Genomic DNA, 12,736 nt, shown 5'->3' with positions numbered 1-12,736 from the left:
AGGGGAGGCTGTTACCACTTCCAGTCCTGGGGACCAGGGAGGGATGGATGTAACAGGAGCAAAGGAAGAGCTGAAGCTATGTACCAGTTCAGGTCCTCCAGGAAGCAGACACCTAGACAACATCAGAAGTCAAAAAGACTTACTAGCGAAATGCCTATGAGAGGTAAAGGGAGAGAAAGCAGGCCTGGCAGTGGTGAAAGGAGGGTGGGAAAGAAGGAGAAGCGGGAGGGCAGGCCTCACTGCCAGGGCTACTCCCAAGCAGTGGGAGCCCCAGGTGAAGATTATCCACCAGGGGAGGCCCACATGTGCCAGGAAGCCTGAGGGACGCAGTCCATGCAGGACAGTGCACAGAGAGTAAATCTAGAGGAGAGATACGCAGACTATCTCAGTTCACAGCTCCCTTAGTATTCAGGAAATTTTTCACAATGCTCTAGGCCAAAAGATATGTCTATCAGTTCCATTTATTAAGCAGTTAGGTCCAAATACCTTGACAAGTATTTATGCCCTCACAACATAGTAGCTATTTGAAAATATAATGCACATGAATTGAAAATCTATATTTTTTATTTCATTCTGAAATAACCATGATTACTGTAATCAATTTAATTAATGTTTGTACTCAATTTCTCAAACCTTGCTATCAAATTGGGTACCACCACCCTCATTTCCTGCCCCACAATGACGTTTGCACAGCACTTGCCTTTTATTACAGCAACTTCCAAAGACCCAGCTTAAGGATATGATGTCATTTATAGGAAGGCAACCCACTCTGATGCTGAAATTGTAAACTACCTCAAGCTAATAATTTAATCTACAGAGTCCTACAGATGTCAAATGTTGCTGTTTCTCTCAAAAATGTAAAATATCCTGCGAGGTTCCTGAGTTTGCTGCAGCACCCCAAGGGCCTCGATGCAATTGAGGAATGTGCAACTCACAGTCCAAAGCATAATCTACCCTTTTACTACACGGTGTTCATTCTTGACCATTGTTTGGGTAAAAGCACCTTTGCCCCCAACTCAGGAGAAACATAAAGTCCCTCCAACCACCAAATCAGCATAGGGTGATGTCCACTCAGTCGTAGTCCCTAAGTGTAACATTCACTACCACCAAGTTTTCATATGAGATAGCAGGATAAACGGGTTAAGGGAGTAGGAATAATTAAACAAACAAACAAAAACAAAACAAAACAAAACAAAAAAAGCTTCTGATTTCACTTCTGTAGTTGGTCCAAAGGCTTAAGTAGTTAAATATGGTTTCCTTCTCCCACTACACTTTCCATGTTCCCCTGGCCACCACCATCACAGTAAGACAGAGACTTTTACAGGATGAGATTACCCAAACTTTCATTCTCACAAGCTCGAAATCCTTAGCGGCATAGTCTTTCTCAGACTGGTGCAGTTTCTCATCGACTGTTACTGTTGGACATGAGGGTATGCAGCAACACTAAGACATAGATATAGTTCTCCTTCCACTCATTGTGCAGAAGCAACACAATTACCCTTATATATCAAATCAATCATGGCAGCCAGTATAGTGACCCCCTCCTCAGGCTGTTGGTCGAAAGTATGAGGCTTCATTGCCAGAGGCCAGGATTAATTTTCAATTTAAAAGGAAATTAGACCATGGTCTTTGGTGGAAAAATTCATCCCTTGAGCACTAGATCTCCGAACTCACTGAGCCCAAGGTTGGAGGGATGAAAGCTAAAATTCCATAAGGAGGTTAAGTTGTAAGCTAAGGTCATAAGAGGACCGCTCCCATCTCCATCCCTTAATTCTCTGGTCAAGGGAGAAATGGCAGCATATTTTGGCTGCTGGCTCATGATACCTTAGCTAGCAGGGTGTTACTTAGTTCCAAGATGGCCATTTCATGATTCACTCAAGTCAGCTGCTTCTGGGTGCCAGCACATGTTGTAAGAGCAGCGAATTCTGAGGCATGAGGCCATTCTCATGCTTATTCTCCACGAGACAGTTTCCTTGGCTGGAAGCCATGTATAGAGAATACCATGACAGTTAATTATGCATTTTCTAAGTCCACAAATGGTGGAACACGCAGAAATATTGTGGGCAGGGAAGACAAACTCATACCCAGAGTAACTTTTCATTTCTTTGAGGACAAATGTTCTCATCCATGTAGAAAAGGTCCAATTTAATCAACCTGTCACCAGGTGTCTGAGGGGCATCCCTTGGAATACTGAAGGTTCAATTACCAATCAGTCAGCACATATTTATTGACCATCTAACTATCTCAGCTTTGGTAAAAGGAAATCCATGTGCTGGAGCCCATACACGCCTCATCTGTGCTGTCTTAGCTACTTGTACATGGGCTTATTGAGCAAGCACTAGGATGACAAGGAAAAGGCTGCCCATGGATGGGTCTTTTTTCCATCTGCTTTTTGAGAGCTTACTCCACAGCAGATGCCACTCATGGGCATTTGTGTGGGACACTAATATCTATACTCTCTGTGCTTGGTTCAAGAGGTCATTTGCATAGTTCTCCACTAGTCTTTCTTCTTGGTCTTTCCAGGTCCCTGGACAACTGACCAACCCATAGGCCACTGTTTATGAATGAGAATAGATATGCATCTAATGGCATCTCTCCCTCAACATAAAATGGACCACCAGATACACTATCTGAGGTTCTTCTTTGGCCCTTCATGGCCACTTGGGTAAGACCACAATGCAGCAGTATCCTCTTACCATGCAGACTTGTCCACAAACTATTCACGAGGCCACAAGTGCAGAGAGTACAAAGAGGGAGGTGCAGAAAGAAGCAGTGAAGGCCACCTGCTCATAAAATTTACTTGAGCTTTCCAGATCTGGCAGAGCCATTTTAATTCATAATGGGATGCCAAAGTGCATCCAGCTGTATGACTCAGTAGGGTAGATAATGCTCTGCTCATGGCAGCTCAGGTCACATTGCCTTTGGAGTCCTATGGTCAGGCATTTGGTCTGCACCAGAGCCCAGTGCAAGCCTGTGGCTGCTTTCTAAATGGAGAACAACTGTTACAAGAAAATACCCTTTTTCAAATCCTTAGAGTCTGTGCTGTGATGCCCCACTGGGCTTGCTAGACACACTATATAGCACTTCTGTTTTCAGTGTTTCCAAAATCATTGGGTCTGCTGCATCAGAAGGCTCAAGTGGCAAGACAATTGCACAACAGCCTGGGCCTGCTACAGAGAACCCGTCTTTACTCTGGGTCCCACCTAAAACTAGCAATAAATGGGCAGTGCAGGTGCAACCACTCATCTCTCACTTTAGAGAGGAATAGCAAATATGCCCAGACCACTGGACTCAGAACCTTCACTGATTGCAGACTCCTGACATTTCCCAAGTTATATCCCAACCTTTAGCATATATGTTCACCACCTGTCTGTCAGCTGAAAGAACTGAAGAGAAATATCAAGGCCAAGTTGCAATACTGAAGGATTCTATGGGAAAAAAATTGAATGATGCAGGAAGCATCAAAAGAAGATAGAAGCAATACACAGAGTCACGTATGAAAAAGAATTGGTTGGTGTTCAATTGTTTCAGGAGGTGGCATATAATGAAGAACTACTGGTACTGAAGGAAGAAGTTCAAGCTGCACTGAAGGCATTGGTGAAAAACAAACCTCCAGGAATTGACAGAATACCAACTGAGATGCTTCAACAAATGAATTCAACACTGGAAGTGCTTACTTGTCTATATCAATAAATTTGGAAGACAGCTACCTGGCCAACCAACCAGAAGAGATCTGTATTAATACTTGTTACAAAGGAAGGTGATCAAAAGGAATACGGAAATTATCGAACAATATCATTAATATCACACCCCAGCAAAATTTTGCTAAAGATACTTCAAAAACTACTGCAGCCGTACATTGACAGAAGTTCAAGTCAGATTCAGAAGAGGACGTGGAATGAAGGCTGTCATTGCTGATGTCAAATGGAGAGTTGCCAAAAGCAGAGAATACCAGAGAGATGCTTGCCTGAGGTTTATCAACTACATGAAGGCATTTGACTGTGAGAATCATAACGAATTATGGATAACATTATTAAGAATGGAAATTCCAGAACACTTAATTGTGCTCATGTGGAACCTGTACATAGATTAAGAGGGAGTCATCCAGACAGAAAAAGAGTTATCTTGTGGCTGAAAATTGGAAAAGGTGTGCAGCAAGGTTGTATCCTTTCACCTTAATTATTCAATCTGTATGTTAAACAAATAATGGAGAAGCTGGACTATATGAAAAAGAATGCATCATCAGGATTGGTGGAAGACTTATTAACAACCTGCAATATGTGGATGACACACCTTGCTTGCCAAAAATGAAGACAGTTTGAAGCACTTACTGATGAAGGTCAAAGACTACAGCCTTCAGAATTAATTACACCTGAACATGAAGAAAATGAAAATTCTCACAACTGGGACCATAAACAAGATAATAATAAATGAGGAACAAATTGAAATTGTCAATGATTTCATTCTACTTGTATCAACAATAACATTCATGGAAACAGCAGTCAAGAAATCAAATGACATACTGCGTTGGGCAAATCTGCTGCAAAAGACCTCTTTAAAGTTTAAAAAGCAAAGATGTTACTTTGATAACTAAGATGTGCCTGACCCAAGTCATGGTCTTTTCAATCACCTCATATGCATATTTAAGATGAACAGTGAAAATGGAAGATAAAAGAATTGATATATTAAACTGTGGTGTTGACAAAGAATACTGAATATATCATGGAGTGCCAGAAGAACAAACAAATCAGTCTTAGAAGAAACAGAACAAAAATGCTCCTTAGAAATGAGGATGGACAGACTTCGGCTCACTTACTTTGGACAGGTCATCAAGAAAGACTAATCGCTAGAAGAGGACATCATGTTTGGTAAAGTACAGGGTCAGCGAAAATGAGGGAAACTCTGAATGATATGGTTTGACACAGTATCTGAAACAATGAATTCAAACATACCAATGATCATGAAGATGGCACAGGAGAAGGCAACATTTCGTTCTGTAATACATAAGGTTGCTATGAGTTGGGGCCAACTTGACAGCAACTAACAACATCACATATGTGCTTTACAGAAGCATCTAGGATGTTTTCTTTTTCTTACTCACTGGGTCCAATTGAGATAATGTCATCAATGTAATGGACCAGTGTGGTGTTCTACAGGATTAAGTTGATCAAGATGATTAAGTTCCCAATACCAGTGCTTTCCAATAGAACTGTCTGTGATATATATATTTAATTCCATTAAACATTATAAGACTGGGAAAGTGATCATAGGATGAGTATTAACACACACAGGACCCACTATAAGGTGGACTTGAGCCAGGATTCCAACTATCATCTGCCTTATCTATGTCCCCACACTGCCTAGAACTGTGCTGGGCACTGGGGATATTGAGATGAATAAGGCAGGATTCCTGACCTCATGGAACTCATAGTCTGGTGGTGAAGATAGACAAATAAACACATAATTACAAAATATAATAAAGGCCAGATTAAAAAAATGGTGGCCCAAGTTTGAAGATGGGAAAGACTAATGATCAAAACTTGAAATGCACCTGGGGCTAGGGCTTTTTATCCTACTAGGCTACGGGGTTCTCATCAGCATACCAACATCCACCTACTACCATATAAGAAAATCCTTGCTGCCCCACAGCAGGCATAGGACTGGAGTAGCTTGCAGGAGCAGGGCTACAGGTAGGCTTGTAAAGAGGTGACGATGCACATCTCTGCCCTGCTGCCCTCTCCTCCTTTCCACCTTGGAAATCTTGCCTACCAGATGTCTCAAGCATTACTCCTCAGTCATGCACTGGCAGCACTGGGCCCAAATCTGGGTGCTGCCTCCGAACAGGGCCATAGCTAGGTTGGTTTATGGTGGATACTGTCAAAAACCTAAAATTTCTTAGAGAAACACCAAAAATTAGTGTAACAGAATATATTTATTGTGAGTAGATACGATTCGAATCGGGCAGCATCACCCAAACGTGTGGAAAACCCTCTGAAGAGGGGACAGTGAAAATGGGTTATATAGATCATTGTTATGTTAATTTATCAGAAGATAGCATTAAAGCACAGGGCAGGTTACAGAAACAGTCACCAAGGATATGCATTCATCTTAAAACAGCCTCCAGTCAGACCCTGGAGGTCCTGCCTCTTGAAGCTGGCTCAGAACAAAAACCCATTGCCGTTGAGTCGATTATGACTTATAGTGACCCTATAGGACAGCGTAGAACTGCCCCATAGGGCTTCCAAGAAGTGCCTGGTGGTCTTGAACTGCCGACTTTTTGGTTAGCAGTTGAACTCTTAACCACTACGCCACCAGGGTTTCCTGAAGTGGGCTGAACATGGATAATTTTCCAAAAGAACCCAATGGCTGCTAAGCTGTTGTTACTAAGCTGTTGTTCTTCAACCTGAAGGTGACTCCAAGGAGCCAGTTCCATCAAGGTTCAAAAGGACACCTAAGTGCAGATGGCCTGTGTGGTTCAACCCAATTCCATGAACACAGACATGGATTCTAAGAGAATCGAAACAATTTTGTCAATACTCATCTGGAAATGTTAACCTTCTTCTCCCCTGCCCACCCCACCCTACCAACTTCTCCCTGAGGAGGCAAAATTTTTTTTTGGTTTAATGTATTTAAGCTAGATAGAGAGGGTTTGCACAGGTACAGAGGGAGGGCCCCCTAGACACAAGCCTGAGAGACCAGAGGTTTTTAGTATGGTGATCATCAAGATGTTTAGCACAGCATAAGCAAGAAAGGGAGGGGAGGGGGCCATGCTTCAAGGGGAATAAGAAAGAAACCAGGCCTGACAGACTTGCAGCCTTGGAGGCTGTACACTGCTGTGCAGTTTGGGCATGGAGCCTTGTGATTTGGAGAGCTTCAGAGAAGGTACTTGGGTCAGAGTCTAGTGCAGGAGCCTCTGGAAGAACTGGTCACAGGGAGCTGGCCCATATGGATTGCACCTGATGGGAACTGAGAGGCACAGCACACTCATAATATGGCCTGGGCATTCTTTGGGGTCCTGGTATAGCTCGGGGCAGGGGAAGAAGCCAGGAAAACAATGGCAGTCCATTTCTATCATGACCTGGTGACCAGGCACACTTATCACCTTTACTGTGCAGTCTTTCTTGCACCTGCATTTCCCTAGACAGCTGTCACCTGTCACAGTTGTGGTGGCCTGGGAATAAAACTCACGGGGAATATAAATTTTGTTCTAGTTGTCATGCGTTGAAAAATAATCAAGACTTTAAAAAGCAAACGGCTTGAGGTAGGCTAGTTACTATGAAGCTTATAAACAGAAGAGGAGGGAGAAGTATAGGAAATCAACCATTGGCTAATCTTAAAGTGATTGATTAAACCCTGCCCTTCTCCTTTTTCTGAGATCAGCTAATATCATATCACAAGGTGTTCTCTGGCCTGGCTGCTAAAAATTTGGCCTTCCACCCACCTGCAGCCATGAAACCTTTTGAAATTTAAGTAAGCCTAGAGTCTTTTTCATTAAATCATGGGTTTGGTTTTGGTTTCTAGCAGGAAAAGACAAATTTACATTGCTGTCCAGCAGCTTTTGGTAGAAAAAAAGTCAATGCTCTTGAAGTTTGAGTCAGGCTTTTTTACAGTTACTATTTGGTTTTGTGAATAAAATCAAAATAAATGTCTGCTATTTTTCTTTTTGACACATGATTAAAAAAAATAACCCTTCATATTCTTAATTGCACGAGATGAAGCATCAACAAGGAGCATTCGAAATGAGCTCAGAATCATCACTGTCATTATCATCAACAACACCCAGCACTTACAAAGCACCTACTGGGTAGCAGTCACTGACCTGTTCAGGTTATATGTATAGTCTCATTTAATCCTCGTGACAGTCCTTCAGAGGAGATCATGCTAACCCCATTTTACAGCTGAAGAGGTGGAAGTTCAGAGAGTTCAATGGCGTGCTTAAGGTCACAGGATCATTAGGGTCCAAAAAAGATTGGTGTATGAGTTTCAGACATATACTACTTTAGGAAAGCTACTGAGACTCAATTTTTGTACCAATGCCTTGATCTAATAATTCCATCCTAAGAAATCTATCCTAAAGAAGAAGTCCAAATGATAAAAAAAGCTTCACACTGCAGGGAAAATAAACTTCAGTGAACTATTCCAGCCAAATCACTAACCAAATAAACAAGAAAAGTAGAAAGCAACAGAAGTGGACATGAGGAAGAATCAGTATCAAAAGTGTCTAAATATATAAAATATCCTATTTTCAATAACAACAACAAAATAAATAAAAGACTTAAACAGGGATTTGCGGCCCATGGAGAAAAAAAAAGCAGGAAATAGAAGCTGCCTTTGAAGGGACATTAGCGTTTCATTAGCATTAGCAAGCTTTAGCAGATACTAGCATTGTCTATTAAAGTTCATCAACTAACAAAGACATCAAAGCAGCTATTATAAATATGATCAAAGACATAAAGGAAACTAGTTTAAAGAACTAAATGACTCATCAAATAGAGACTATCGACAAAGATCTAGAAATTATAAAAACGAACCAAATGGATATTTTGAAGATGAAAAGTAAAATAATCAAAATCAAGAATTCATTAGAGGGGCTCAACAGTAGCTTGAGCTGGCAGAAAAAAAAGTTTCAGTGAACATGAAGATAAATCAATTAAGATTATGTGATCTGAAGAACAGAGAAAAAAGAATGAATAAAAATGAACAGAGCCTCAGAGAAATGTGAAACAAATCAAGTACACATATAAACATGAGAATATTGAAAGTATAAGAGGGAGAAAAAGTAGCAGAAAAATATATTTGAAGAAATAATGGCTGAAAAACCACCCAAATTTGATGAAAAACAATCTACAAATCCAAGGAGCTCAATGAACTCCAAGTAGGATAAATTTACAATTTATAACAATTTAAATTACTTATTGTGTGCAAGGGAACCCAACAAGATTAAGAGCTGACATGTCATTAGAAACCATGGAGGCCAGAAGGGATAATATATTTCAAATGCTGAAAAGAAACTGTCAACCAAGAATCTTCATACATATATATTATCATGAATTGAATTATGTCCCCCAAAAATATGTGTTATCAATTTGGCTAGGCCATGATTCCCGGTATTGTGTGATTGTCCACCATTTTGTCATCTGATGTGACTTTCCTATGTGTTGTAAATCCTAACTCTATGATGTTAACGAGGCAGGATTAGAGACAGTTATGTTAATGAGGCAGGACTCAGTCTACAAGATTAGGTTGCGTCTTGAGTCAGTCTCTTTTCAGATATAAAAGAGAGAAGCAAGCAGAGAGACATGGGGGACCTCATACCACCAAGAAAGCAGCACTGAGAGCAGAGCACATCCTTTTGCCCCGGGATTCCTATGTGGAGAAGTTCCTAGTCCAGGGCAGGATTGATGACAAGAACCTTCCTCCAGAGCTGACAGAAAAAGCCTTCCCCTGGAGCTGACACCCTGAATTTGGAGTTCTAGCCTACTAGACTGTGAGAGAATAAACATATTTGTTAAAGTCATCCACCTGTGGTATTTCTGTTACAGCAGCACTAGATGATTAAGACATATATATATTTTAATATATTATTTTCAGGTGAAAATATACACAGCCAAACATATACCCATTCGACAATTTCTACACATACAATTCAGTGACATTGGTTACATTCTTCATATTGTATCATCATTCTCTCTATCTCTTCCCAAGTTATTTCATCACCATTTACTTAGACTCACTGCCACTTAAATTTCTCCTTTATGCTTTAGAGTTACTGTTATCAGTTTGATCTCATATAGATAATTCTTTAAAAGAGCATAATGCTCACGGCAAACATTCTCTACTAATTGAGCTAAACTGTTGCTTTGTTTAAAGATGACTTGAGAGGATATTTTCAGTTTCAGTTTAAAGGACAATCGATTCTGGGGGTTCCTCCAGTCTCAATGGGTCTAGGAAGTCTGGATTCCATAAGAATTTGAAATTCTGTTCCATGTTTTCCCCCTTTTGATCAGGATCCATGTGTTGAATCCTTAATCAAAATGTTCAGTAATGGTGGCCAGGCACAATCCAGTTCTTCTGGTCTCATGGCAAAAGAAGCAGTAGTTCATGGAGGAAATTGGACCTGCAGTTCAGTTCCTCCTCTGATTCCTGGATCTCCTTCTTCCTCTGCTGCTCCAGGTGAATCGAGGCCAGTGGTTGTATCTTGGATGGCTTCTTGGATGGCTGCTCATAAGCTTTTAAGAACCCAGGTACTACCCAACAAACTAGGAGGTAGAACCAAAAAAAAAAAAAAAAAACCCATTGCCATCGAGTCAATTCAGACTCCCAGTGACCCTAAAGGCAGAGTAGAACTGCCCCATAGAGTTTCCAAGGAGTGCCTGGTGGATTTGAACTGCCACCCTTTTGTGTAGTAGCCATAGCTCTCAACTACTACACCACCAGGTTTTCCAGGAGATAGAACAGAAACTCTAAAAACAACATCAGGCCACTTGACCTGACTGGCCCACAAAACCATGACCCTGAACCCTCAAACGAAGAAAGCTAATCCCATGAGGTGTTTGGTTGTACCTAATTAGTATCAGCTGCTGCTCCCTTTTTTGTTGTTGTTGCTTTGTTTTGTTGTTGTTGTTGTAAGATTATATATAACACAACATTTGCCAATTTCACCTTTTTCTGGTATACAGCTTAGTGTCATCAGTTATATTGGTCATGTTATGTAACCATTACCCATAATTGATGCCACATTTCCTGTTGTCATAGACAAAAACTCACTACTTCCCAAAGAATGGTTCCCCCGCCTCCCTGTCCCTGGTGAACACTAGTAACCATTGGTCTCTATACATTTACCTATTCTTGACATTTCATACAACTGAAAGTAATGCAATATTTGTCCTTTTGTGATTGATTTATTTCACTCACTACAATGTCTTCAAGGTGCATCCATGTTGTAGTATGTATCAGGACTTCATTTCTCTTTATGGCTGAGTAATTTTCCATTGCATGTATGTACCACATTTTGTTCATGCATTCATTCACTGATGAACATTTATTTCTACCTTTTTGATATTGTGAACAGTACTGCAATGAGCATAGGTGTACATATGTCTGTTTATATCACTTTTAGATCCCTATATACCTAGGAGTGGAATGGCTGGGTTATATGCTTGCTATATATAGCATGTTTTTCCCTTTTGGTTTTCTAACTCCAGGTCTTTCCACATGTCATTATAATAGTTTGCTTTGTCTTCTTGAGCCCCCATTGAAATTTTCTGTTTAGCTCTTTTACTTCATCATTTCTTCTGTTCGCATTAGCTACTCAAGAGCATTTCAGAGTTTCTTCTGACATCCATTTTGGTCTTTTCCTTCTTTTCTGTCTTTTAAATGACCTCTTGCTTTCTTCATGTATGATGTCCTTGATGTCATCCCACAACTCATCTAGTCTTCGGTCATTAGTGTTCAATGCGTCAAATCTATTCTTTTTTTTATTATTGTATTTTAGGTGAAGGTTTACAGAACAAATAGTTTCTCATTAAACAGTCAGTACACATATTGTTTCATGACATTGGTTAAAACCCCACGACATGTCAACACTGTCCCTTTGTGAACTTGGAGGGCCTTTTTTTTTTTTTTTTTTGGTGAAAATATACATAGCCAAAGATACACCGTTTCAAAAATTTCTACATGTCAACTCATTGACATCAATTACATTCTTCCAGTTGTGCTGCTATTCTTACTATCCTTTTCCAAATTATTCCATCATCACTGTCTTCAACTCACTGCCCCCAGGCTTCCCATCAAAACTTCTGAGTTGCTATTGTCAAGTTGATCTCACATAGATAATTCTTTTTTTTTTTTTGTACTTTAGACAAAGGTTTACAAAACAAAATAGTTTCTCATTAAACAATTAGTATGCATATTGCCCTATGACAATGGTTAACAACCCCACGACATGTCAACACTGTCCTTACTCAACCTTGGGCTCCCTATCATCAGCTTTCCTGTCTCCTCCTGCCTTCTAGTCCTTGTCCCTGGACTGATGTGCCTCATTAGTCTGGTTTTGTTTTATGGGGCTGTTCAATCCAGAGCTGAAAGGTGAACCTTGGGAGTGACTTCACCACTGAGCTAAAAGGGTGTCCCGGGGCCATACTCTTGGGGTTTCTCCAGTCTCTGTCAGGCCAGTAAATCTGGTCTTTTTTTGTATGTTACAATTTTGTTCTACATCCTTCTCCGGCTCTGTCCAGAACCTTCTTTTATGATCCCCGGTCAGAGCAGCCAGTGGTGGTAGCTGGGCACCATCTAGCTTTACTGGACTCAGTCTGGTGGAAGCCTTGGTAGCTATGGTCCATTAGTCCTTCCTTGTATCCTGCTCTCTTCATTCTCTCTTGCTCCCGAAGAGGTGAGACCAGTGGAGTATCTTAGATGGCTGCTCACAGGCTTTTAAGATCCCAAACACTACTCACCAAGGTAGACTGTAGAACATTGTTTTTATAAACTGTGTTATGCCAATTGAGCTAGATGTTCCCCGAGACCATGGTCCCCACAGCCCTCCACCCAGCAGTTCAGTCCCTCAGGGAGTTTGGATGTATCTATGGAGCTTCCATGACTTTCCTTGTACAAGTTGTGCTAGTTTCCCCTGTATTGTGTACTGTCTCTCCCTTCACCCAAGATAACACTTATCTATTGCTTATTTAGTATTTCCTCCCCACCCCTCCCATCCCTGGTAACCAACAAAGATTGTTAC

Source organism: Trichechus manatus, unplaced genomic scaffold, assembly GCF_000243295.1.
Source record: "Trichechus manatus latirostris isolate Lorelei unplaced genomic scaffold, TriManLat1.0 scaffold00179, whole genome shotgun sequence".
NCBI lineage: Eukaryota > Metazoa > Chordata > Mammalia > Sirenia > Trichechidae > Trichechus > Trichechus manatus.
This window is presented reverse-complemented; position numbering follows the sequence as displayed.